The sequence below is a fragment of the Danio aesculapii genome, chromosome 23, assembly GCF_903798145.1.
Source record: "Danio aesculapii chromosome 23, fDanAes4.1, whole genome shotgun sequence".
In the NCBI taxonomy this organism is placed as follows: domain Eukaryota; kingdom Metazoa; phylum Chordata; class Actinopteri; order Cypriniformes; family Danionidae; genus Danio; species Danio aesculapii.
This window is the reverse complement of record NC_079457.1, coordinates 25,905,204-25,931,122: the sequence shown is the minus strand read 5'-3', so window position 1 is coordinate 25,931,122 and position 25,919 is coordinate 25,905,204. Positions and strand designations below refer to the sequence as shown.

At 40.6% G+C, this 25,919-nt stretch overlaps 19 non-coding genes across 19 annotated transcripts; all 19 read right to left on the bottom strand.

Annotated features, from left to right (window-relative positions):
• Positions 1–5,760: 5,760 nt before the first annotated feature.
• trnav-cac (transfer RNA valine (anticodon CAC)) lies at positions 5,761–5,833 on the bottom strand. Its single transcript has one exon. It is a non-coding gene; the product is annotated as a tRNA-Val (tRNA).
• Positions 5,834–5,938: 105 nt separating this feature from the next.
• On the bottom strand, positions 5,939–6,011 carry trnav-aac (transfer RNA valine (anticodon AAC)). Its single transcript has one exon. It is a non-coding gene; the product is annotated as a tRNA-Val (tRNA).
• Positions 6,012–6,990: 979 nt separating this feature from the next.
• trnav-cac (transfer RNA valine (anticodon CAC)) lies at positions 6,991–7,063 on the bottom strand. The gene has a single exon. It is a non-coding gene; the product is annotated as a tRNA-Val (tRNA).
• A 105-nt stretch (positions 7,064–7,168) lies between these two features.
• Positions 7,169–7,241, bottom strand: trnav-aac (transfer RNA valine (anticodon AAC)). Its single transcript has one exon. It is a non-coding gene; the product is annotated as a tRNA-Val (tRNA).
• A 980-nt stretch (positions 7,242–8,221) lies between these two features.
• Positions 8,222–8,294, bottom strand: trnav-cac (transfer RNA valine (anticodon CAC)). The gene has a single exon. It is a non-coding gene; the product is annotated as a tRNA-Val (tRNA).
• A 105-nt stretch (positions 8,295–8,399) lies between these two features.
• trnav-aac (transfer RNA valine (anticodon AAC)) lies at positions 8,400–8,471 on the bottom strand. The gene has a single exon. It is a non-coding gene; the product is annotated as a tRNA-Val (tRNA).
• A 192-nt stretch (positions 8,472–8,663) lies between these two features.
• trnav-uac (transfer RNA valine (anticodon UAC)) lies at positions 8,664–8,736 on the bottom strand. Its single transcript has one exon. It is a non-coding gene; the product is annotated as a tRNA-Val (tRNA).
• Positions 8,737–8,841: 105 nt separating this feature from the next.
• Positions 8,842–8,914, bottom strand: trnav-aac (transfer RNA valine (anticodon AAC)). The gene has a single exon. It is a non-coding gene; the product is annotated as a tRNA-Val (tRNA).
• A 976-nt stretch (positions 8,915–9,890) lies between these two features.
• On the bottom strand, positions 9,891–9,963 carry trnav-cac (transfer RNA valine (anticodon CAC)). Its single transcript has one exon. It is a non-coding gene; the product is annotated as a tRNA-Val (tRNA).
• Positions 9,964–10,068: 105 nt separating this feature from the next.
• Positions 10,069–10,141, bottom strand: trnav-aac (transfer RNA valine (anticodon AAC)). Its single transcript has one exon. It is a non-coding gene; the product is annotated as a tRNA-Val (tRNA).
• Positions 10,142–11,119: 978 nt separating this feature from the next.
• On the bottom strand, positions 11,120–11,192 carry trnav-uac (transfer RNA valine (anticodon UAC)). Its single transcript has one exon. It is a non-coding gene; the product is annotated as a tRNA-Val (tRNA).
• Positions 11,193–11,297: 105 nt separating this feature from the next.
• Positions 11,298–11,370, bottom strand: trnav-aac (transfer RNA valine (anticodon AAC)). The gene has a single exon. It is a non-coding gene; the product is annotated as a tRNA-Val (tRNA).
• Positions 11,371–12,345: 975 nt separating this feature from the next.
• On the bottom strand, positions 12,346–12,418 carry trnav-cac (transfer RNA valine (anticodon CAC)). Its single transcript has one exon. It is a non-coding gene; the product is annotated as a tRNA-Val (tRNA).
• Positions 12,419–12,523: 105 nt separating this feature from the next.
• On the bottom strand, positions 12,524–12,596 carry trnav-aac (transfer RNA valine (anticodon AAC)). Its single transcript has one exon. It is a non-coding gene; the product is annotated as a tRNA-Val (tRNA).
• A 977-nt stretch (positions 12,597–13,573) lies between these two features.
• Positions 13,574–13,646, bottom strand: trnav-uac (transfer RNA valine (anticodon UAC)). The gene has a single exon. It is a non-coding gene; the product is annotated as a tRNA-Val (tRNA).
• A 105-nt stretch (positions 13,647–13,751) lies between these two features.
• On the bottom strand, positions 13,752–13,824 carry trnav-aac (transfer RNA valine (anticodon AAC)). The gene has a single exon. It is a non-coding gene; the product is annotated as a tRNA-Val (tRNA).
• Positions 13,825–15,281: 1,457 nt separating this feature from the next.
• On the bottom strand, positions 15,282–15,354 carry trnav-cac (transfer RNA valine (anticodon CAC)). The gene has a single exon. It is a non-coding gene; the product is annotated as a tRNA-Val (tRNA).
• A 105-nt stretch (positions 15,355–15,459) lies between these two features.
• trnav-aac (transfer RNA valine (anticodon AAC)) lies at positions 15,460–15,532 on the bottom strand. Its single transcript has one exon. It is a non-coding gene; the product is annotated as a tRNA-Val (tRNA).
• A 1,159-nt stretch (positions 15,533–16,691) lies between these two features.
• trnav-aac (transfer RNA valine (anticodon AAC)) lies at positions 16,692–16,764 on the bottom strand. Its single transcript has one exon. It is a non-coding gene; the product is annotated as a tRNA-Val (tRNA).
• Between the last annotated feature and the right edge of the window lie 9,155 nt (positions 16,765–25,919).

Genomic DNA, 25,919 nt, shown 5'->3' with positions numbered 1-25,919 from the left:
TAGCGTGAAGTATTGTAAGTCGCGAAGTATTGTAAGTCGCAAAGTATTGTAAGTCGTGAAGTATTGTAAATTCCGCTCTCTAAAGAAAACAAAACTCCTACTCCAGCACTAAATTCTCTGAGCACAAACAAGTTACTTGGAATAAATAGCACTTCTCCAGTGCATTGCCTCGTCTTGGGAGTGACGTCACTGTCGCTGTCACCGGACGGTAGCTTTGCTGCGTTTTTTTGAGTTTAGATTCGCAATTTACATTTTTATCATAAAATACCTCCTCATTCACTAAATATTTATCTCTCCTACTTGGGGTGAACAATCCCTTAACACACTCATACAAACAAATCTAATTTTAAACGTTCTGTCTCTCGAGCATACAGAGTCCTATTCGTCCCACATAAATAACAGTAATGCTTACCTAGCTAACCCCATAGAGACTGTGTCTGTTCCTCGCACTATTAGATCAAGAAACAAACGTACTGTGTGCTCCAGAAATAATCTATTAAGAATTAAACCAGAAAAACCACTAAAAAGTGAAAATACAAATTACATGAAGCTTGTCTCCTAAACATCAGGTCACTAGCACCTAAAGCACTTATCATAAATGAAATAATAACAGATAACAATCTTAATGCACTCTGTCTCACTGAAGCCTGGCTGAAACAAAATGACTATATAAGTTTAAATGAAGCAACTCCTCCAGGATTCTTATATAAACATGAGGCTCGTCAAACTGGTCGTGGTGGTGGAGTCGCGTCAATCTTTAGTGATATTCTTAATGTTAATCAGAGAAACGGACTTATGTTTAGCTCTTTTGAAGTATTAGCGCTTAATGTTGTCCTTCCAAACACTATGCAAAAACCTATGTTATCTCTCGCTCTAATCACCATATATAGACCCCCAGGACCCTATGTCAATTTTCTAAAAGAGTTTTCTGATTTTATCTCTGACTTACTAGTTAAAACTGATAAAATACTAATTGTAGGAGACTTTAACATCCACATAGATGACGCTAACGACACATTAGGGCTCGCGTTTATAGACTTACTGCTCTCACTAGGAATAAAGCAAAATGTTATTGGTCCAACCCATCACCTAAAGCATACACTAGATCTAATTCTGTCTTATGGAATTGAGGTCATTGATGTAGACATTATACCACAAAGTGATGATATTACAGACCACTACCTCTTACTATATAAGCTGTGTTTACCTGAAATTAGCATATCCGCTCCAATATATTGCCCTAGTAGAACTATTGTTCCATCCACCAAAGATGAATTTATAAATAACTTACCTGATCTTTCTCTACTTCGAAATGCACCCGCAAATGACCTTGATATAGCAACCAGCAGTATGGATGCCGTCTTTACTAGCACACTAAATACTGTGGCACCCATCAAATTAAAAAAAGCTAGAGAGAATAAAACTACACCATGGTATAATAGTCATACCCGCGCTCTCAAAACAGCAACCCGTGCCCTGGAACGTAAATGGAAAAAAACTAATTTAGAAGTCTTTAGAATTGCATACAACGACAGTATGTCCAGCTATAGGAGGGCTTTAAAATCTGCCAGGGCTGAGCACCTCCGCAAACTGATAGAAAATAATCATAACAATCCTAGATTCTTATTTAACACCATTGCTAAATTAACAAATAATCGGTCATCTTTGGAACAAAACGTTCCACCGCAAATTAGTAGTGATGACTTCATGAATTTTTTCAGTGATAAAATAGAAGGCTTTAGACAGAAAATAGGAGATATTAAACTTTCTGCACCGCCTTATACTTCAGATCCAGTAAACACACCACTGAATCTAAATAACCTACAGTGCTTTAAAATCATAGAACAGGAAGAGCTAGACAAAATTATAAATAGCTCTAAATCAGCTACGTGTATATTGGACCCAATTCCAACAAAGTTATTGAAAGATTTGCTACCTGTTATAGGAGAACCTCTTCTTAACATTATCAACTCTTCTTTATCTTTAGGCCATGTTCTAAATCCTTACAAGTTAGCTGTTTTTAAACCTATTATTAAGAAACCACAACTGGACCCCAGCAACTTAGCTAATTATAGGCCTATTTCAAATCTTCCATTTATATCTAAAATACTAGAAAAAGTTGTTTCTGCTCAATTATGCTCCTTTCTGCAGACCAACAATGTTTTTGAAGTGTTTCAGTCAGGTTTCAGAGCTCATCACAGTACAGAAACTGCATTAGTGAAAATAACCAACGATTTACTCTTAGCTGCTGACCAAGGGTGCATCTCGCTATTAGTTCTACTCGATCTTAGTGCGGCATTTGACACCATTGACCATGGTATCCTTATTAATCGCTTAAAGTCTACAGGTGTCCAGGGACAGGCCCTACAATGGTTTAAGTCATACTTATCTGACCGTTACCAGTTTGTGAATATTAATGGACAGCCTTCACAAATCAGCCCAGTAAAATATGGGGTACCTCAAGGATCAGTTTTAGGCCCTTTGCTGTTTACAATATACATGCTACCCCTGGGAGACATTATTAGAAGACATGGGATTAGCTTTCACTGCTATGCAGATGATACTCAATTATATATTTCAACTAAACCTGATGAGACGTCTAAACTGTCCAAGTTAACTGAGTGTATTAAAGATGTTAAAGACTGGATGACCAACAATTATTTTCTCTTAAACTCAGACAAAACAGAATTATTACTTATTGGGCCTAAATCCTGTACACAGCAGATCTCACAACTCGACCTACAATTAGAGGGATACAAAGTTAGCGTTAGCTCTACTATAAAAGATCTGGGTGTCATATTAGACAGCAATTTAACGTTTAAAAATCATATATCCGATGTCACAAAAACTGCTTTCTTTCATCTGAGAAATATCGCTAAGTTACGAAGTATGCTATCCATCTCAGATGCAGAAAAGCTAGTTCATGCTTTTATGACTTCTAGGCTGGACTACTGTAATGCTCTGTTTGCTGGCTGCCCAGCATCCTCTATTAACAAACTTCAATTAGTACAAAATGCAGCTGCCAGAGTTCTTACCAGGTCTAGAAAATTTGATCACATCACACCAATTTTATCCTCCTTACACTGGCTGCCTGTTAAGTTTCGTATTGAATTTAAAATATTGCTTCTTACATATAAAGCTTTAAACAATCTAGCTCCTGTTTATCTAACCAATCTTCTGTCTCGCTACAATCCAACTCGCTCTTTAAGGTCTCAAAACTTAGGGCTTCTGGTAGTACCTAGAATAGCAAAGATGAGTAAAGGAGGTCGAGCCTTCTCATTTATAGCTCCTAAACTCTGGAATAGCCTTCCTGATAACGTCCGAGGCTCAGACACACTCTCCCAATTCAAAACTAGATTAAAGACCTATCTGTTCAGTAAAGCATACACTTAGTGAAGCATTTAGGGGGCTTCCACACAGGTTATGCATCTTGTTGATATACACTGTGAACATAAGCTACGCTAATTATTTTCTTTATTCTCCATTTCCACCTGGGGATACTCTTCCCGAGGCCCTCAGACTATGCAGAGTCACTGATTCGATCCAAGACCAACGACGAGATAATCCCAAGGTTTCCATATCCTGGACCAGGCCAAATCCTGAGCAGCTACTGTGATGGTCATGGAAGAGTGGAGAACATGAGACTGATTCCTGTGATGCTCCAGAGACAGACGAGTCTTCGCTGAGGCCAGCTTCCAGCCTCCGCCACTGAGACTGCAGCTCTGCACAAGACGTTTGGCCAGCGGAGAAATTAAAATGATCGTGCCCAACTGAGCCTGGTTTCTCTCAAGGTTTATTTTTTTCACTTCCGCCATTAGTGAAGGTTTTTTTCCCTCTCCGCTGTCGCCACTGGCTTGCATGGTTCGGGATCAGTAGAGCTGCGCATCGTTGGATTTGCCCTTCAATATTTGGACTCTCAGTAGTGATTATTAAACCACACTGAACTGAGCTGAACTGAACTGAACTTAAACACTACAAACTGAACTACACTGTTCCTATTTACTGTGACCTTTTATGTGAAGCTGCTTTGACACAATCTACATTGTATAAGCGCTATACAAATAAAGGTGAATTGAATTGAATTGTTGAATCGCTGAATACCTCCTCTATTGTAAGTCGCTTTGGACAAAAGTGTCCCCTAAATGTATGTTTCCGCCCAGTTTCGAACAGGGGAAGTGTCGCATGTAAAGTAAATGTGATAACCATTACACTACAAAAATCAATATGTAATATTGTAGCGTGTACCATCCAGACAGCAGAAAGCCAAATCAGAATGTGCATAAATGCAAATCTGCATGTTTCCACCTAGTTTCCAACAGCTTGTAAAGCGATGGTGGTAATCACTGGAGCTTCTGGTCAGGGTGTGAGCACCAACTTGTGGTGCCATCGCAGATAGGCCATAAGTCACTTTCCAAAATGTTTTCACTCAAAGTTCCAGGCTGGTGGTATCGTCTTACTGTTCCCACTCAGATTACGGATACACTGGTATCCTTCAAACGACAGCTAAAACCCATCTCTTCCGAGTAAACCCGAACCCTGGTGAATATCCCTCTCTCTAAAGAAAATAAAATTATTACTCCAGCACTAAATTCTCTGAGCACAAACAAGTTACTTGGAATAAATAGCACTTCTCCAATGCATTGCCTCGTCTTGTTGAATCGCTGAATACCTCCTCTATTGTAAGTCGCTTTGAACAAAAGTGTCCGCTAAATGTATGTTTCACGCGAACAGGGGACCTTTCGCTTATAAAGCGAACGTGATGACCACTACACTACAGAAACCCCACAAGTGTTTTTAGCAGGGAAGTTTGGCCTGCAAGGATAACACAATGTGCACGATTTTGTCAATCAAGCGGACAAAGCCTACTCAGTGTGACAAGCTCCCTGCAGGTTTTAGCATACACACCATTTGCCTAGCTCGGAGCAAGGACGTTGTTGCGTGAACCATCCAGACAGCAGAAAGCCAATTCAGAATGTCCATAAATGCAAATCTGCATGTTTCCACCTAGTTTTCAACAGCTTGTAAAGCGATGGTGGTAATCACTGGAGCTTCTGGTCAGGGTGTGAGCACCAACTTGTGGTGCCATCGCAGATAGGCCATAAGTCACTTTCCAAAATGTTTTCACTCAATGTTCCAGGCTGGTGGAATCGTCTTCCTGTTCCCGCTCAGATTACGGATACACTGGTATCCTTCAAACGACAGCTAAAACCCATCTCTTCCGAGTAAACCTGAACCCTGGTGAATATCCCTCTCTCTAAAGAAAATAAAACTCCTACTCCAGCACTAAATTCTCTGAGCACAAACAAGTTACTTGTAATAAATAGCACTTCTCCAATGCATTGCCTCGTCTTGTTGAATCGCTGAATACCTCCTCTATTGTAAGTCGCTTTGGACAAAAGTGTCTGCTAAATGTATGTTTCACGCGAACAGGGGCCCTTTCGCGTGTAAAGCGAATGTGATAACCACTACACTACGGATATCAATATGACAGTGCTGCTTCAAGTTTTTATTGTCTTTTTTAGAGAACTGTCTTGTTCTGTCTGCATTGCGAAGGGCCAGCAAACGCACTGGCCACCTGCTCATGCACAACACAAAGCTAAAAGAAATCAGATTCTATGCAACTTTGTGAGACCACGAGTGCAAGTAAACACTAAGTTAAATTCAAATTTTACCTCATAGCGTTTTGCACAAAGTATGTTTTCATTGAACGTCAGTGCTCAACAGAAGCCTGATTTGACAACTGTCATAAAAGCCAGGTGATGTTTCCGCCCAGTTTCGAACTGGGGACCTTTCGCGTGTGAGGCGAACGTGATAACCACTACACTACGGAAGCCGACTAATACACAGGAAGCAGATAACCTTTTTGCTTGGGTGCCTGTTGACAATCAGTCATGAGGTGACTCTTATTGCTAATATTTTCTTGCCAAAAGGACAGCGCTGTTTCTGCTCGGTTTCAAATCGAGGACCTTTCGCGTGTTAGGCGAACGTGATGACCACTACACTACAGAAACCCCACAAGTGTTTTTAGCAGGGAAGTTTGGCCAGCAAGGATAACACAATGTGCACGATTTTGTCAATCAAGCGGACAAAGCCTACTCAGTGTGACAAGCTCCCTGCAGGTTTTAGCATACACACCATTTGCCTAGCTCGGAGCAAGGACGTTGTTGCGTGAACCATCCAGACAGCAGAAAGCCAATTCAGAATGTCCATAAATGCAAATCTGCATGTTTCCACCTAGTTTTCAACAGTTTGTAAAGCGATGGTGGTAATCACTGGAGCCTCTGGTCAGGGTGTGAGCACCAACTTGTGGTGCCATCGCAGATAGGCTATAAGTCACTTTCCAAAATGTTTTCACTCAATGTTCCAGGCTGGTGAAATCGTCTTCCTGTTCCCGCTCAGATTACGGATACACAAGTATCCTTCAAACGACAGCTAAAACCCATCTCTTCCGAGTAAACCTGAACCCTGGTGAATATCCCTCTCTCTAAAGAAAATAAAACTCCTACTCCAGCACTAAATTCTCTGAGCACAAACAAGTTACTTGGAATAAATAGCACTTCTCCAATGCATTGCCTCGTCTTGTTGAATCGCTGAATACCTCCTCTATTGTAAGTCGCTTTGGACAAAAGTGTCTGCTAAATGTATGTTTCACGCGAACAGGGGCCCTTTCGCGTGTAAAGCGAATGTGATAACCACTACACTACGGATATCAATATGACAGTGCTGCTTCAAGTTTTTATTGTCTTTTTTAGAGAACTGTCTTGTTCTGTCTGCATTGCGAAGGGCCAGCAAACGCACTGGCCACCTGCTCATGCACAACACAAAGCTAAAAGAAATCAGATTCTATGCAACTTTGTGAGACCACGAGTGCAAGTAAACACTAAGTTAAATTCAAATTTTACCTCATAGCGTTTTGCACAAAGTATGTTTTCATTGAACGTCAGTGCTCAACAGAAGCCTGATTTGACAACTGTCATAAAAGCCAGGTGATGTTTCCGCCCAGTTTCGAACTGGGGACCTTTCGCGTGTGAGGCGAACGTGATAACCACTACACTACGGAAACCGACTAATACACAGGAAGCAGATAACCTTTTTGCTTGGGTGCCTGTTGACAATCAGTCATGAGGTGACTCTTATTGCTAATATTTTCTTGCCAAAAGGACAGCGCTGTTTCTGCTCGGTTTCAAATCGAGGACCTTTCGCGTGTTAGGCGAACGTGATGACCACTACACTACAGAAACCCCACAAGTGTTTTTAGCAGGGAAGTTTGGCCAGCAAGGATAACACAATGTGCACGATTTTGTCAATCAAGCGGACAAAGCCTACTCAGTGTGACAAGCTCCCTGCAGGTTTTAGCATACACACCATTTGCCTAGCTCGGAGCAAGGACGTTGTTGCGTGAACCATCCAGACAGCAGAAAGCCAATTCAGAATGTCCATAAATGCAAATCTGCATGTTTCCACCTAGTTTTCAACAGTTTGTAAAGCGATGGTGGTAATCACTGGAGCCTCTGGTCAGGGTGTGAGCACCAACTTGTGGTGCCATCGCAGATAGGCTATAAGTCACTTTCCAAAATGTTTTCACTCAATGTTCCAGGCTGGTGAAATCGTCTTCCTGTTCCCGCTCAGATTACGGATACACAAGTATCCTTCAAACGACAGCTAAAACCCATCTCTTCCGAGTAAACCTGAACCCTGGTGAATATCCCTCTCTCTAAAGAAAATAAAACTCCTACTCCAGCACTAAATTCTCTGAGCACAAACAAGTTACTTGGAATAAATAGCACTTCTCCAATGCATTGCCTCGTCTTGTTGAATCGCTGAATACCTCCTCTATTGTAAGTCGCTTTGGACAAAAGTGTCTGCTAAATGTATGTTTCACGCGAACAGGGGCCCTTTCGCGTGTAAAGCGAATGTGATAACCACTACACTACGGATATCAATATGACAGTGCTGCTTCAAGTTTTTATTGTCTTTTTTAGAGAACTGTCTTGTTCTGTCTGAATCGCGAAGGGCCAGCAAACGCACTGGCCACCTGCTCATGCACAATACAAAGCTAAAAGAAATCAGATTCTATGCAACTTTGTGAGACCACGAGTGCAAGTAAACACTAAGTTAATTTCAAATTTTACCTCATACCGTTTTGTACAAAGTATGTTTTCATTGAACATCAGTGCTCAACAGAAGCCTGATTTGAAAAACTGTCATAAAAGCCAGGTGATGTTTCCGCCCAGTTTCGAACTGGGGACCTTTCGCGTGTGAGGCGAACGTGATAACTACTACACTACAGAAACCGACTGAAACACACGAAGCAGATACCCTTTTTGGTTGGGTGCCTGTTGACAATCAGTCATGAGGTGACTCTTATTGCTAATATTTTCTTGCCAAAAGGACAGCGCTGTTTCTGCTCGGTTTCGAACCGAGGACCTTCGCGTGTTAGGCGAACGTGATGACCACTACACTACAAAAACCCCACAAGTGTATTTAGCAGGGAAGTTTGGCCTGCAAGGATAACACAATGTGCACGATTTTGTCAATCAAGCCTACTCAGTGTGACAAGCTCCCTGCAGGTTTTAGCATACACACAATTTGCCTAGCTCGGAGCAAGGACGTTGTTGCGTGAACAGAAGCCTGATTTGACAACTGTCATAAAAGGTAGGTGATGCTTCCGCCCAGTTTCGAACTGGGGACCTTTCGCGTGTAAGGCGAACGTGATAACCACTATACTACGGAAACCGACTGAAACACACGAAGCAGATACCCTTTTTGCTTGGGTGCCTGTTGACAATCAGTCATGAGGTGACTCTTATTGATAATATTTTCTTGCCAAAAGGACAGCGCTGTTTCTGCTCGGTTTCGATCCGAGGACCTTTCGCGTGTTAGGCGAACGTGATGACCACTACACTACAGAAACCCCACAAGTGTTTTTAGCAGGGAAGTTTGGCCTGCAAGGATAACACAATGTGCACGATTTTGTCAATCAAGCGGACAAAGCCTACTCAGTGTGACAAGCTCCCTGCAGGTTTTAGCATACACACCATTTGCCTAGCTCGGAGCAAGGACGTTGTTGCGTCAACCATCCAGACAGCAGAAAGCCAATTCAGAATGTCCATAAATGCAAATCTGCATGTTTCCACCTAGTTTTCAACAGCTTGTAAAGCGATGGTGGTAATCACTGGAGCTTCTGGTCAGGGTGTGAGCACCAACTTGTGGTGCCATCGCAGATAGGCCATAAGTCACTTTCCAAAATGTTTTCACTCAATGTTCCAGGCTGGTGGAATCGTCTTCCTGTTCCCGCTCAGATTACGGATACACTGGTATCCTTCAAACGACAGCTAAAACCCATCTCTTCCGAGTAAACCTGAACCCTGGTGAATATCCCTCTCTCTAAAAAAAAAAAACTCCTACTCCAGCACTAAATTCTCTGAGCACAAACAAGTTACTTGGAATAAATAGCACTTCTCCAATGCATTGCCTCGTCTTGTTGAATCGCTGAATACCTCCTCTATTGTAAGTCGGTTTGGACAAAAGTGTCTGCTAAATGTATGTTTCACGCGAACAGGGGCCCTTTCGCGTGTAAAGCGAATGTGATAACCACTACACTACGGATATCAATATGACAGTGCTGCTTCAAGTTTTTATTGTCTTTTTTAGAGAACTGTCTTGTTCTGTCTGCATCGCGAAGGGCCAGCAAACGCACTGGCCACCTGCTCATGCACACAAAAGCTAAAAGAAATCAGATTCAATGCAAGTTTGTGAGACCACGAGTGCAAGTAAACACTAAGTTAAATTCAAATTTTACCTCATACCGTTTTGCACAAAGTATGTTTTCATTGAACGTCAGTGCTCAACAGAAGCCTGATTTGTCAACTGTCATAAAAGCCAGGTGATGTTTCCACCCAGTTTCGAACTGGGGACCTTTCACGTGTGAGGCGAACGTGATAACCACTACACTACGGAAACTGACTGAAACACACGAAGCAGATACCCTTTTTGTTTGGGTGCCTGTTGACAATTAGTCATTAGGTGACTCTTATTGCTAATATTTTCTTGCCAAAAGGACATCGCTGTTTCTGCTCGGTTTCGAACCGAGGACCTTTCGCGTGTTAGGCGAACGTGATGACCACTACACTACAGAAACTCCACAAGTGTCTTTAGCAGGGAAGTCTGGCCTGCACGGATAACACAATGTGCACGATTTTGTCAATCAAGCGGACAAAGCCTACTCAGTGTGACAAGCTCCCTGCAGGTTTTAGCATACACACCATTTGCCTAGCTCGGAGCAAGGACGTTGCTGCGTGAACCATCCAGACAGCAGAAAGCCAATTCAGAATGTCCATAAATGCAAATCTGCATGTTTCCACCTAGTTTTCAACAGCTTGTAAAGCGATGGTGGTAATCACTGGAACTTCTGGTCAGGGTGTGAGCACCAACTTGTGGTGCCATCGCAGATAGGCCATAAGTCACTTTCCAAAATGTTTTCACTCAATGTTCCAGGCTGGTGGAATCGTCTTCCTGTTCCCGCTCAGATTACGGATACACTGGTATCCTTCAAATGACAGCTAAAAACCCATCTCTTCCGAGTGAACCTGAACCCTGGTGAATATCCCTCTCTCTAAAGAAAATAAAACTCCTACTCCAGCACTAAATTCTCTGAGCACAAACAAGTTACTTGGAATAAATAGCACTTCTCCAATGCATTGCCTCGTCTTGTTGAATCGCTGAATACCTCCTCTATTGTAAGTCGCTTTGGACAAAAGTGTCTGCTAAATGTATGTTTCACGCGAACAGGGGCCCTTTCGCGTGTAAAGCGAATGTGATAACCACTACACTACGGATATCAATATGACAGTGCTGCTTCAAGTTTTTATTGTCTTTTTTAGAGAACTGTCTTGTTCTGTCTGCATCGCGAAGGGCCAGCAAACGCACTGGCCACCTGCTCATGCACACAAAAGCTAAAAGAAATCAGATTCAATGCAAGTTTGTGAGACCACGAGTGCAAGTAAACACTAAGTTAAATTCAAATTTTACCTCATACCGTTTTGCACAAAGTATGTTTTCATTGAACGTCAGTGCTCAACAGAAGCCTGATTTGACAACTGTCATAAAAGCTAGGTGATGCTTCCGCCCAGTTTCGAACTGGGGACCTTTCGCGTGTAAGGCGAACGTGATAACCACTACACTACGGAAACCGACTGAAACACACGAAGCAGATACCCTTTTTGCTTGGGTGCCTGTTGACAATCAGTCATGAGGTGACTCTTAATGCTAATATTTTCTTGCCAAAAGGACAGCGCTGTTTCTGCTCGGTTTCGAACCGAGGACCTTTCGCGTGTTAGGCGAATGTGATGACCACTACACTACAGAAACCCCACAATATTTTAGCAGGGAAGTTTGGCTTGCAAGGATAACACAATGTGCACGATTTTGTCAATAAAGCGGACAAAGCCTACTCAGTGTGACAAGCTCCCTGCAGGTTTTAGCATACACACCATTTGCCTAGCTCGGAGCAAGGACGTTGTTGCGTGAACCATCCAGACAGCAGAAAGCCAATTCAGAATGTCCATAAATGCAAATCTGCATGTTTCCACCTAGTTTTCAACAGCTTGTAAAGCGATGGTGGTAATCACTGGAGCTTCTGGTCAGGGTGTGAGCACCAACTTGTGGTGCCATCGCAGATAGGCCATAAGTCACTTTCCAAAATGTTTTCACTCAATGTTCCAGGCTGGAGGAATCGTCTTCCTGTTCCCGCTCAGATTACGGATACACTGGTATCCTTCAAACGACAGCTAAAACCCATCTCTTCCGAGTAAACCTGAACCCTGGTGAATATCCCTCTCTCTAAAGAAAATAAAACTCCTACTCCAGCACTAAATTCTCTGAGCACAAACAAGTTACTTGGAATAAATAGCACTTCTCCAATGCATTGCCTCGTCTTGTTGAATCGCTGAATACCTCCTCTATTGTAAGTCGCTTTGGACAAAAGTGTCTGCTAAATGTATGTTTCACGCGAACAGGGGTCCTTTCGCGTGTAAAGCGAATGTGATAACCACTACACTACGGATATCAATATGACAGTGCTGCTTCAAGTTTTTATTGTCTTTTTTAGAGAACTGTCTTGTTCTGTCTGCATCGCGAAGGGCCAGCAAACGCACTGGCCACCTGCTCATGCACACAAAAGCTAAAAGAAATCAGATTCAATGCAAGTTTGTGAGACCACGAGTGCAAGTAAACACTAAGTTAAATTCAAATTTTACCTCATACCGTTTTGCACAAAGTATGTTTTCATTGAACGTCAGTGCTCAACAGAAGCCTGATTTGTCAACTGTCATAAAAGCCAGGTGATGTTTCCACCCAGTTTCGAACTGGGGACCTTTCACGTGTGAGGCGAACGTGATAACCACTACACTACGGAAACTGACTGAAACACACGAAGCAGATACCCTTTTTGTTTGGGTGCCTGTTGACAATTAGTCATTAGGTGACTCTTATTGCTAATATTTTCTTGCCAAAAGGACATCGCTGTTTCTGCTCGGTTTCGAACCGAGGACCTTTCGCGTGTTAGGCGAACGTGATGACCACTACACTACAGAAACTCCACAAGTGTTTTTAGCAGGGAAGTTTGGCCTGCACGGATAACACAATGTGCACGATTTTGTCAATCAAGCGGACAAAGCCTACTCAGTGTGACAAGCTCCCTGCAGGTTTTAGCATACACACCATTTGCCTAGCTCGGAGCAAGGACGTTGTTGCGTGAACCATCCAGACAGCAGAAAGCCAATTCAGAATGTCCATAAATGCAAATCTGCATGTTTCCACCTAGTTTTCAACAGCTTGTAAAGCGATGGTGGTAATCACTGGAACTTCTGGTCAGGGTGTGAGCACCAACTTGTGGTGCCATCGCAGATAGGCCATAAGTCACTTTCCAAAATGTTTTCACTCAATGTTCCAGGCTGGTGGAATCGTCTTCCTGTTCCCGCTCAGATTACGGATACACTGGTATCCTTCAAATTACAGCTAAAACCCATCTCTTCCGAGTGAACCTGAACCCTGGTGAATATCCCTCTCTCTAAAGAAAATAAAACTCCTACTCCAGCACTAAATTCTCTGAGCACAAACAAGTTACTTGGAATAAATAGCACTTCTCCAATGCATTGCCTCGTCTTGTTGAATCGCTGAATACCTCCTCTATTGTAAGTCGCTTTGGACAAAAGTGTCTGCTAAATGTATGTTTCACGCGAACAGGGGCCCTTTCGCGTGTAAAGCGAATGTGATAACCACTACACTACGGATATCAATATGACAGTGCTGCTTCAAGTTTTTATTGTCTTTTTTAGAGAACTGTCTTGTTCTGTCTGCATCGCGAAGGGCCAGCAAACGCACTGGCCACCTGCTCATGCACACAAAAGCTAAAAGAAATCAGATTCAATGCAAGTTTGTGAGACCACGAGTGCAAGTAAACACTAAGTTAAATTCAAATTTTACCTCATACCGTTTTGCACAAAGTATGTTTTCATTGAACGTCAGTGCTCAACAGAAGCCTGATTTGACAACTGTCATAAAAGCTAGGTGATGCTTCCGCCCAGTTTCGAACTGGGGACCTTTCGCGTGTAAGGCGAACGTGATAACCACTACACTACGGAAACCGACTGAAACACACGAAGCAGATACCCTTTTTGCTTGGGTGCCTGTTGACAATCAGTCATGAGGTGACTCTTAATGCTAATATTTTCTTGCCAAAAGGACAGCGCTGTTTCTGCTCGGTTTCGAACCGAGGACCTTTCGCGTGTTAGGCGAACGTGATGACCACTACACTACAGAAACCCCACAATATTTTAGCAGGGAAGTTTGGCTTGCAAGGATAACACAATGTGCACGATTTTGTCAATAAAGCGGACAAAGCCTACTCAGTGTGACAAGCTCCCTGCAGGTTTTAGCATACACACCATTTGCCTAGCTCGGAGCAAGGACGTTGTTGCGTGAACCATCCAGACAGCAGAAAGCCAATTCAGAATGTCCATAAATGCAAATCTGCATGTTTCCACCTAGTTTTCAACAGCTTGTAAAGCGATGGTGGTAATCACTGGAGCTTCTGGTCAGGGTGTGAGCACCAACTTGTGGTGCCATCGCAGATAGGCCATAAGTCACTTTCCAAAATGTTTTCACTCAATGTTCCAGGCTGGTGGAATCGTCTTCCTGTTCCCGCTCAGATTACGGATACACTGGTATCCTTCAAACGACAGCTAAAACCCATCTCTTCCGAGTAAACCTGAACCCTGGTGAATATCCCTCTCTCTAAAGAAAATAAAACTCCTACTCCAGCACTAAATTCTCTGAGCACAAACAAGTTACTTGGAATAAATAGCACTTCTCCAATGCATTGCCTCGTCTTGTTGAATCGCTGAATACCTCCTCTATTGTAAGTCGCTTTGGACAAAAGTGTCTGCTAAATGTATGTTTCACGCGAACAGGGGTCCTTTCGCGTGTAAAGCGAATGTGATAACCACTACACTACGGATATCAATATGACAGTGCTGCTTCAAGTTTTTATTGTCTTTTTTAGAGAACTGTCTTGTTCTGTCTGCATCGCGAAGGGCCAGCAAACGCACTGGCCACCTGCTCATGCACAACACAAAGCTAAAAGAAATCAGATTCGTCTGTGAAAACATCGTCTTCCTGTTCCCTCTCAGATTACGGATACACTGGTATCCTTCAAACGACAGCTAAAACCCATCTCTTCCGAGTAAACCTGAACCCTGGTAAATATCCCTCTCTCTAAAGAAAATAAAACTCCTACTCCAGCACTAAATTCTCTGAGCACAAACAAGTTACTTGGAATAAATAGCACTTCTCCAATGCATTGCCTCGTCTTGTTGAATCGCTGAATACCTCCTCTATTGTAAGTCGCTTTGGACAAAAGTGTCTACTAAATGTATGTTTCACGCGAACAGGGGCCCTTTCGCGTGTAAAGCGAATGTGATAACTACTACACTACGGATATCAATATGACAGTGCTGCTTCAAGTTTTTATTGTCTTTTTTAGAGAACTGTCTTGTTCTGTCTGCATCGCGAAGGGCCAGCAAACGCACTGGCCACCTGCTCATGCACAACACAAAGCTAAAAGAAATCAGATTCTATGCAAGTTTGTGAGACCACGAGTGCAAGTAAACACTAAGTTAAATTCAAATTTTACCTCATACCGTTTTGCACAAAGTATGTTTTCATTGAACGTCAGTGCTCAACAGAAGCCTGATTTGACAACTGTCATAAAACCGAGGTGATGTTTCCGCCCAGTTTCGAACTGGGGACCTTTCACGTGTGAGGCGAACGTGATAACCACTACACTACGGAAACCGACTGAAACACATGAAGCAGATACCCTTTTTGCTTGGGTGCCTGTTGACAATTAGTCATTAGGTGACTCTTATTGCTAATATTTTCTTGCCAAAAGGACAGCGCTGTTTCTGCTCGGTTTCGAACCGAGGACCTTTCGCGTGTTAGGCGAACGTGATGACCACTACACTACAGAAACCCCACAAGTGTTTTTAGCAGGGAAGTTTGGCCTACAAGGATAACACAATGTGCACGATTTCGTCAATCAAGTGGGCAAAGCCTACTCCGTGTGACAAGCTCCCTGCAGGTTTTAGCATACACACCATTTGCCTAGCTCGGAGCAAAGACGTTGTTGTGTGAACCATCCAGACAGCAGAAAGCCAATTCAGAGTGTCCATAAATGCAAATCTGCATGTTTCCACCTAGTTTTCAACAGCTTGTAAAAGCGATGGTGGTAATCACTGGAGCCTCTGGTCAGGGTGTGAGCACCAACTTGTGGTCCCATCGCAGATAGGCTATAAGTCACTTTCCAAAATGTTTTCACTCAATGTTCCAGGCTGGTGGAATCGTCTTCCTGTTCCCGCTCAGATTACGGATACACTGGTATCCTTCAAACGACAGCTAAAACACATCTCTTCCGAGTAAACCTGAACCCTGGTGAATATCCCTCTCTCTAAAGAAAATAAAACTACTACTCCAGCACTAAATTCTCTGAGCACAAACAAGTTACTTGGAATAAATAGCACTTCTCCAATGCATTGCCTCGTCTTGTTGAATCGCTGAATACCTCCTCTATTGTAAGTCGCTTTGGACAAAAGTGTCTGCTAAATGTATGTTTCACGCGAACAGGGGCCCTTTCGCGTGTAAAGCGAATGTGATAACCACTACACTACGGATATCAATTTGACAGTGCTGCTTCAAGTTTCTATTGTCTTTTTTAGAGAACTGTCTTGTACTGTCTGCATCGCGAAGGGCCAGCAAACGCACTGGCCACCTGCTCATGCACAACACAAAGCAAAAAGAAATCAGATTCTATGCAAGTTTGTGAGACCACGAGTGCAAGTAAACACTAAGTTAAATTCAAATTTTACCTCATACCGTTTTGCACAAAGTATGTTTTCATTGAACGTCAGTGCTCAACAGAAGACCTGATTTGACAACTGTCATAAAAGCCAGGTGATGTTTCCGCCCAGTTTTGAACTGGGGACCTTTCGTGTGTAAGGCGAACGTGACAACCACTACACTACGGACACCGACTGAAACACACGAAGCAGATACCCTTTTTGCTTGGGTGCCTGTTGACAATCAGTCATGAGGTGACTCTTATTGCTAATATTTTCTTGCCAAAAGTACAGCGCTGTTTCTGCTCGGTTTCGAACCGAGGACCTTTCACGTGTTAGGCGAACGTGATGACCACTACACTACAGAAACCCCACAAGTGTATTTAGCAGGGAAGTTTGGCTTGCAAGGATAACACAATGTGCACGATTTTGTCAATAAAGCGGACAAAGCCTACTCAGTGTGACAAGCTCCCTGCAGGTTTTAGCAAACACACCATTTGCCTAGCTCGGAGCAAAGACGTTGTTGCGTGAACCATCCAGACAGCAGAAAGCCAATTCAGAATGTCCATAAATGCAATTCTGCATGTTTCCACCTAGCTTTAAACAGCTTGTAAAAGCGATGGTGGTAATTACTGGAGCCTCTGTTTTTTTTTTTTTTTTTTTTTTCTTTATTTTATATCAAAAATTAAAAACAATTACATTCAGGTAATAATACATGTACATTATATAAAGCCATTTGAACATATATATTCCCACATAAAAAGTCTTTTTCAAATACATCAATCTTGTCATTCGTGTTACAATAATAGAAAAGAGCATTAAGCAGTACAGACATTTTTCTTTTAAAAAATTTACACACAGATATTTTGCCATTTTTTTGTTTAACAGCATTCCTTCTATTCCATATCACAATTCTTGCAACTGTTAAAAGGAAATTTATGAACCTTGTATTTTTACCTTCTGTTTTACAACCAAATAAAAATAATGTTTCCCATTCCTCATCAACAACCTGTTTTTCAATCCCCATTTCATTTATCATTTCTTTAATTTTTCCAATAAAACATTCTAACTCTTTGCATTTGAAAAACAAATGTAGTATACCTTCATCTTCTTCATTACAAACTTTACATCTTGCATCATTTGCCAAACATATTTTACACAATCTCATTTCACTTAATAAACAGTTTTGCCTTAAAATGTAATCAAAATTCTCTAAAACTGGACTTTTCCACCAAGCTCTCAGATTTTGCCATATTTCCTTTGTTTCTATATTGGGATATAATCTTTTCCAGTACTCTTCTGCTTTGTGTGTAACAAACACATCTTTACATAAGCATTGATAAAACATCTTCAGTATACCATCTTTGAAAGCATATTGATTTTCTTTAAAGTTAATCACCCTTCCTTCATCGCTGTGCATATCCAAATTATTTTCTATCATTTCTTTCCATTCTTTTGGTATATTGTTTTTCAAGTTATTCAATTGATTTTCAATAACTCCTTTAGTTTCGTTTTCATAGTTTTCTATTATTGCATCTTTTATTACTTGCACCTGTACATAACCAGGTATCACTTCATATAAGATATCTTTAATTTGCTTTATTCCTGCATAATACCATTTCTTATAAAAAATAGTGTAATTCCCTTTTTTAATGTAATCATTTAAAAACAGCGGTTGCTTTAAAATCTCTTCTTTACTAAATGTACAATCAATATGCTTTCTAAAATCTCCCCATGCCTTGATAACTTCTTTATAGAATTCTGGAATCCCATTCATCATATTCTCTTTGGGCTTCATCCATAATATAAATTTTTGCATTTCCCCACATTTATTTTAAAAATATGTCATCGCATCTTTCCATACGTGTTTTTCTTCTTTCCAGTATTTATTTACAGTTTTTATTCGTATGCTTTTCATTCTGATAAGTGGATCGATTAAACCTAACCCCCCTTCTTCTACTTTACCAATTATGGTATTATAAGCTATCTTGGAAGGTTTCCCGTCCCATATAAAATCTAAAACAATAGCTTTTATCTTCTTATAAACACTCATTGGCAAACTCACTGTACCTAAAACATACCACATTTTTGATAAAAATAAGGAATTTAAAACTAAAACTTTCCCCTTTAAAAACAAACCTCTTAATTTCCAGAAATGTAATCTTTTTTCCATTCCTTTTAAAACTTCCTCCCACACTAAATCCCTTGTTTCATTTTTATTTTCACCAACCCTTATACCTAAAATCTTCATATTGGTTTTCTCCTCTTTAAATTGGATTGAAAACCTTTGTTTTTCCTATTCTCATGTATTTCGTTTTTTCCTCATTAATTTTTGCTCCTGTTCCTTTACAATATCTGTTTAAAATTTCCTCTGCTTTCTCAATACTTTTAATATCTTTTACTATTAAAGTGGTATCATCAGCATATTGAAATATTTTTTGTTCTAACTCTGTTCCTTTTATACATAATCCTCGTATTTGCTTTTCATTATCAATTGCTAATCCCAATGTTTCAGATACAAGTGTGTATAGTAGTGCTGACATTGGACACCCTTGTCTTATCGATCTTGTTACTTTAAAATCTTTAGTTAAAAAACCATTTACTTTTATACAGCTTGTTATATCTGTATATAAACATTTTATCCATTGTAAATATCTTTTTCCAAATCCAAATCTCTCCATTACATTCATCATATATTTGTGTTCCACTCTATCAAAAGCTTTTTCCAAATCTACACTAATTATATATCCTGTTTCTTTTTCCTCTCTCATATACCAGATTATATCTCTTATATTGTTTATGACATCCGTTATGTCTCTTTTTAGAACCGCATATGCTTGATTTGTTTGGATTATGTTTGGTACAACTACTTTCAATCTGTTAGCTAAGACTTTCGCTAAAATTTTATAGTCTGTGTTCAACATACTTAAGGGTCTATAATTTTTTAAGTCTTCCTTGTCTCCATTTCTTTTATAAATCATTTTAACCATTCCTTTTTTCATACTATTAGTCAACTCCCCTTTTTCATAAATATCACTGTATATTATATTTAAAATAGGACTTAAAACATTTTTAAAAACTTTATAAAACTCAACTGGTAGTCCATCTATTCCTGGACTTTTCCCATTTCTCAACTGATCAATAGCTGTTTCTATTTCTAAATCTGTTATCTCACTCTCGCACATTTCCTCGTCCTCTTTATTTATTTTTACTGTTATTTTTTCTAATAAGAAATTTTCATCATTTAAAACTACTCCATTTTCTGTAAATAATTCCTTATAAAATCATCTAGTTTCCTTTAAAATTCCCTCTTTGTCCTCTACAGTTTTCCCATCTTGTGTTTTTATACATTTGATTATAGCTGCTCTCTGTCTTGTTGTTTCTAATTCATAAAAGTATTTTGTACTTCTTTCTCCTTCTACAATGTCTTTAGCTCTGCTTCTAATAATTACTCCCTTACACTTTTCTTCTTCGATTTTCTTCAGCTTTTCCTGTAATTCTATTATTTTGTCAACATTTATCCCATTTACTTTACTCATTTCTTCATCCCATTCTTTTCTAATTTGATTTTCCTTGAATTTCTTTGCCTTTTGTCTTTTTTCTGATATATTTATTGAGTATTCTTTTATTCTATTTTTCAGATTATCCCACCATAAACTTGTTTCTGTTTCAAACATTTCATCATTCACACTATTGATTATTATATTTTCTATTTCCATTTTATACATTTCTATTTTGAACAACTCAGTGTTGAGTATCCACACTCCTGCTCCTTTTTCAATCTCATTAAAATTCATCGTTATCCATATAAAATCGTGATCACTCTCACTATAGGTTTTGTATAAAACTTTGTTAACATATTGTACTTCTTTCTTCTTACATAAAAACAAGTCAATTCTACTTTGCTTTAAAATCCTATTTACAGTTTGTCTTCTTGAATATTCTCTTTTCACACTATTTTGCTCTCTCCATACATCTACCAAATCACATTTCCTCATTAAATTCTGTAGTTCATTCCTTCCTCTGTCTGTTCTAAAATCCATTGAGTCATCTATATCTATTCTTTGCATGGCAACATTAAAATCTCCTAAAATAAATATGTTTTCATTCTTATCTATTAACTTATCTATTTCCTTATAAAAGTTATATTTCCCCTTTTCCTCATTTGGTGCATGTATGTTGCATACTCTAAAACTTTTCCCACTATACATAACTTTTACAATTATAATTCTTCCATTTGTGTCTTTATAGTCTAATTTTACTTTTTCAAAAATCCCTTTTTTTATCAAAATTGCTACCCCTCTTTTCTTTTCTATATCTCCATTACTAAATATTTCCCCATTCCACAATTTTCTCATTTCATTTTTAATCTCATCTTCCCACTTTGTCTCTTGTAAACATAATATATCACACTTTTTTGTCAAACACGTTAATCTTTCAAACTTTTCACATTTTGACAATCCTCTTACATTCAGTGATACCACACATACATTACTCATTAGGATAATTATTGGATAAACCAATAACCACCATTCATTCTGAGTCACTGTCACTTAAACAAATGTTTCTTGCATCTCCTTTTTCAAATTTTTTCCTTTCCATTCTTTCTTTAATCTCTTCTCTTCTCATTTTCTGTCGTTGTAGAACAAGTTCAATGTTTAAGCCACTTTTACATCTTTTATCTTTTTACCTTTTTCTTTTTTTTCCAGTCCATAATTCCCCCTTTCAAAATCCATTCCTCTTACTTCATTTAGTGCTCTTGTTTCATTGTCCTCAGTCTTTTTCTTCTCCTGTCTCTCTTTATTGTTCAGTTCTATAGCGCCTTCATCATATTGTTCTTCATCAAATTGTCCATTATTTGGTTCTTCTTCCTCCTCGTTTGCTCCTTCTCCCAGTCCCATTCCTTTATCCTCTTGCTCATATCTGTCCTCTTCTGTATTGTTTTCTTCTCCAGTTTTGTCCTCCTTCCTTTCTGTTGCCGTATTATCAAGTGACACTTGTATTTCCATCCTTTCCATTTCCTCCTCTTTTTCACAGTTACATCTTGTCGATGCCCTCTCGCAGCCCTGGCACTGCAGAACTTCGCAGTCCCGCACATAATGCCCCTGCTGAAGACATCTTCTGCACGTGAAATTTGGGCAGTCTTTCTTCTCATGCTCTGTACTTGAGCAAAGTCTGCACATTTTCAGTTGATTATCGTGTATCACTCTGAAATATTGTATGCCTTCTTCTGTCACAAAGCCAACATTGTATGGTAAAGATTTAACTTCTTTGGGAAATTTTACCTTCACAAAGCGTGTTCTGTCTGCCACCATTGTCCCCGGATGATATTTTCTTCTTATAGGAAGTATAGGAGTTACTCCCCAATTACTCAGTTTTTGTTGTATCTCCTCATCCTGTATGTAACTGGGCAAGTTCAGAAAAGATACCATTTTTTCTGTTGCACACAGCTTTTTCATCTCACATTCCTCTCCATTAATCATCAGTCCATTCATCAATATCTCGCATTCTTTTTCACTTTCCATTGTCAGTTCAAATTCATTGTTGTTTTTCCGTCTCAGTCCAAATAATTTGCCAATCCCGACTTTGTCTTCCACTGCTTTGATTATGTTATTTATAGTTGAGTTTTCAATTTCTCTTACCATCATTGTTAGTGTGGCTTCCTTCTGGTAGTCTCTTTGATATCTTGCTTGCTTCTTTAGTTTGTTCAGCATTTGTTGTTTCTGACTTGAATCATTCCTTTGTCCTTCAATATTCTTTTCGCTTTCAATACTTGTATTTGAAGCGTGTTGGGCCCATAACCCAGAGGTCGATGGATCGAAACCATCCTCTGCTATGATAACATTTAATTGACTCTCTTTGTTAAATTTAGCCGAGTAACCACAGCTGTATCTCATCTAGGCTTTACCAGCGGAATGTTCAGGTGAGTATCTACAGCTGTATCTCGTCTAGGCTTTACCAGAAGGATGTTTAGGTGAGTATCTACAGCTGGATCTCGTCTAGCTTTACCAGTGGAATGTTTAGGTAAGTGTCCACAGCTGTAACTTATCTAGGCTTTACCAGCGGAATGTTTAGTTGAGTATCTACAGCTGTATCTCATCCAGGCCTTACCAGCAGTAAATTTAGGTGAGTATCCACAGCTGTATCTCATCTAGGCGTTACCAGCGGAATGTTTAGTTGAGTATCTACAGCTGTATCTCATCTAGGCTCTACCAGCAGGATTTTTAGGTGAGTGTCCACAGCTGTATCTCATCCAGGCTTTACCAGCAGTAAATTTAGGTGAGTATCCACAGCTGTATCTCATCTAGGCTTTACCAGAAGGATGTTTAGGTGAGTATCCACAGCTGTATCTCATCTAGGCTCTACCAGCAGGATTTTTAGGTGAGGGTCCACAGCTGTATCTCATCCAGGCTTTATCAGCGGAATGTTTAGGTGAGTATCTACACCTGTATCTCATCTAGGCTTTACCAGCGGAACGTTCAGGTGAGTATCTACAGCTGTATCTCATCTAGGCTTTACCAGCGGAATTTTCAGGTGAGTATCTACAGCTGTATCTCATCTAGGCTCTACCAGCAGGATTTTTAGGTGAGTGTCCACAGCTGTATCTCATCCAGGCTTTATCAGCAGAATGTTTAGGTGAGTGTCCACAGCTGTATCTCATCTAGGCTTTACCAGCAGTAAATTTAGGTGAGTGTCCACAGCTGTATCTCATCTAGGCTTTATCAGGAGGATGTTTAGGTAAGTGTCCACAGCTGGGTCCCCTGTTTTCTATAGCAGCAGAGTGGAGCAGCAGAAGCGTGTTGGGCCCATAACCCAGAGGTCGATGGATCGAAACCGTCCTCTGCTAGGATAACATTTAATTGAATCTCTTTGTTAAATTTAGGTGAGTATCCACAGCTGTATCTCATCTAGGCTTTATCAGCGGAATGTTCAGGTGAGTATCTACAGCTGTATCTCATCTAGGCTTTACCAGCGGAATGTTTAGTTGAGTATCTACAGCTGTATCTCATCTAGGCTTTACCAGAAGGATGTTTAGGTGAGTATCCACAGCTGTATCTCATCTAGGCTCAACCAGCAGAATAATTAGGTGAGTGTCCACAGCTGCATCTCATCTAGGCTATACCAGAAGGATGTTTAGGTGAGTATCCACAGCTGTATCTCATCTAGGCTTTACCAGCAGTAAATTTAGGTGAGTATCTACAGCTGTATCTCATCTAGGCTTTACCAGCGGAATGTTTAGTTGAGTATCTACAGCTGTATCTCATCTAGGCTTTACCAGAAGGATGTTTAGGTGAGTATCTACAGCTGTATCTCATCTAGGCTTTACCAGAAGGATGTTTAGGTGAGTGTCCACAGCTGTATCTCATCTAGGCTTTACCAGCAGTAAATTTAGGTGAGTGTCCACAGCTGTATCTCATCTAGGCTTTATCAGGAGGATGTTTAGGTAAGTGTCCACAGCTGGATCCCCTGTTTTCTATACCAGCAGAGTGGCGCAGCGGAAGCGTGCTGGGCCCATAATCCAGAGGTCGATGGATCGAAAACATCCTCTGCTAGGATAACATTTAATTGAATCTCTTTGTTAAATTTAGGTGAGTATCCACAGCTGTATCTCATCTAGGCTTTACCAGCGGAATGTTCAGGTGAGTATCTACAGCTGTATCTCATCTAGGCTTTACCAGCGGAATGTTCAGGTGAGTATCTACAGCTGTATATCATCTAGGCTTTACCAGTGGAATGTTCATTTGAGTATCTCATCTAGGCTTTACCAGCAGTAAATTTAGGTGAGTGTCCACAGCTGTATCTCATCTAGGCTTTATCAGGAGGATGTTTAGGTAAGTGTCCACAGCTGGATCCCCTCTTTTCTATAGCAGCAGAGTGGCGCAGCGGAAGCGTGCTGGGCCCATAAGCCAGAGGTCGATGGATCGAAAACATCCTCTGGTAGGATAACATTTAATTGAATCTCTTTGTTAAATTTAGGTGAGTATCCACAGCTGTATCTCATCTAGGCTTTTCCAGCGGAATGTTTAGTTGAGTATCTACAGCTGTATCTCATCTAGGCTTTTCCAGCGGAATGTTTAGTTGAGTATCTACAGCTGTATCACGTCTAGGCTTTACCAGAAGGATATTTAGGTGAGTATCCACAGCTGTATCTCATCTAGGCTCTACCAGCAGGATTTTTAGGTGAGTGTCCACAGCTGTATCTCATCCAGGCTTTACCAGCAGTAAATTTAGGTGAGTATCCACAGCTGTATCTCATCTAGGCTTTACCAGCGGAATGTTCAGGTGAGTATCTACAGCTGTATCTCATCTAGGCTTTACCAGCGGAATGTTCAGGTGAGTATCCACAGCTGTATCTCATCTAGGCTTTACCAGCGGAATGTTTAGTTGAGTATCAACAGCTGTATCTCATCTAGGCTTTACCAGAAGGATGTTTAGGTGAGTATCCACAGCTGTATCTCATCTAGGCTCTACCAGCAGAATGTTTAGGTGAGTGTCCACAGCTGCATCTCATCTAGGCTTTACCAGCAGTAAATTTAGGTGAGTGTCCACAGCTGTATCTCATCTAGGCTTTATCAGGAGGATGTTTAGGTGAGTATCCACAGCTGTATCTCATCTAGGCTTTACCAGCAGTAAATGTAGGTGTGTCCACAGCTGTATCTCATCTAGGCTTTATCAGGAGGATGTTTAGGTAAGTGTACACAGCTGGATCCCCTGTTTTCTACAGCAGCAGAGTGGTGCAGCGGAAGCGTGCTGGGCCCATAACACAGAGGTCGACGGATTGAAACCATCCTCTGCTATAATAACATTTAATTGAATCTCTTTGTTAAATTTAGGAGAGTATCCACAGTTGGATCTCATCTAGGCTTTATCAGCGGAATGTTTAGTTGAGTATCTACAGCTGTATCTCATCTAGGCTTTACCAACGGAATGTTCAGGTGAGTATCTACAGCTGTATCACGTCTAGCCTTTACCAGAAGGATGTTTAGGTGAGTATCCACAGCTGTATCTCATCAAGGCTCTACCAGCAGGATTTTTAGGTGAGTGTCCACAGCTGTATCTCATCCAGGCTTTACCAGCAGTAAATTTAGGTGAGTATCCACAGCTGTATCTCATCTAGGCTTTACCAGCGGAATGTTCAGGTGAGTATCTACAGCTGTATCTCATCTAGGCTTTACCAGCGGAATGTTTAGTTGAGTATCTACAGCTGTATCTCATCTAGGCTTTACCAGAAGGATGTTTAGGTGAGTATCCACAGCTGTATCTCATCTAGGCTCTACCAGCAGAATGTTTAGGTGAGTGTCCACAGCTGCATCTCATCTAGGCTTTACCAGCAGTAAATTTAGGTGAGTGTCTACAGCTGTATCTCATCTAGGCTTTATCAGGAGGATGTTTAGGTAAGTGTCCACAGCTGTATCTCATCTAGGCTTTATCAGGAGGATGTTTAGGTAAGTGTCCACAGCTGGATCCCCTGTTTTCTACAGCAGCAGAGTGGTGCAGCGGAAGCGTGCTGGGCCCATAACACAG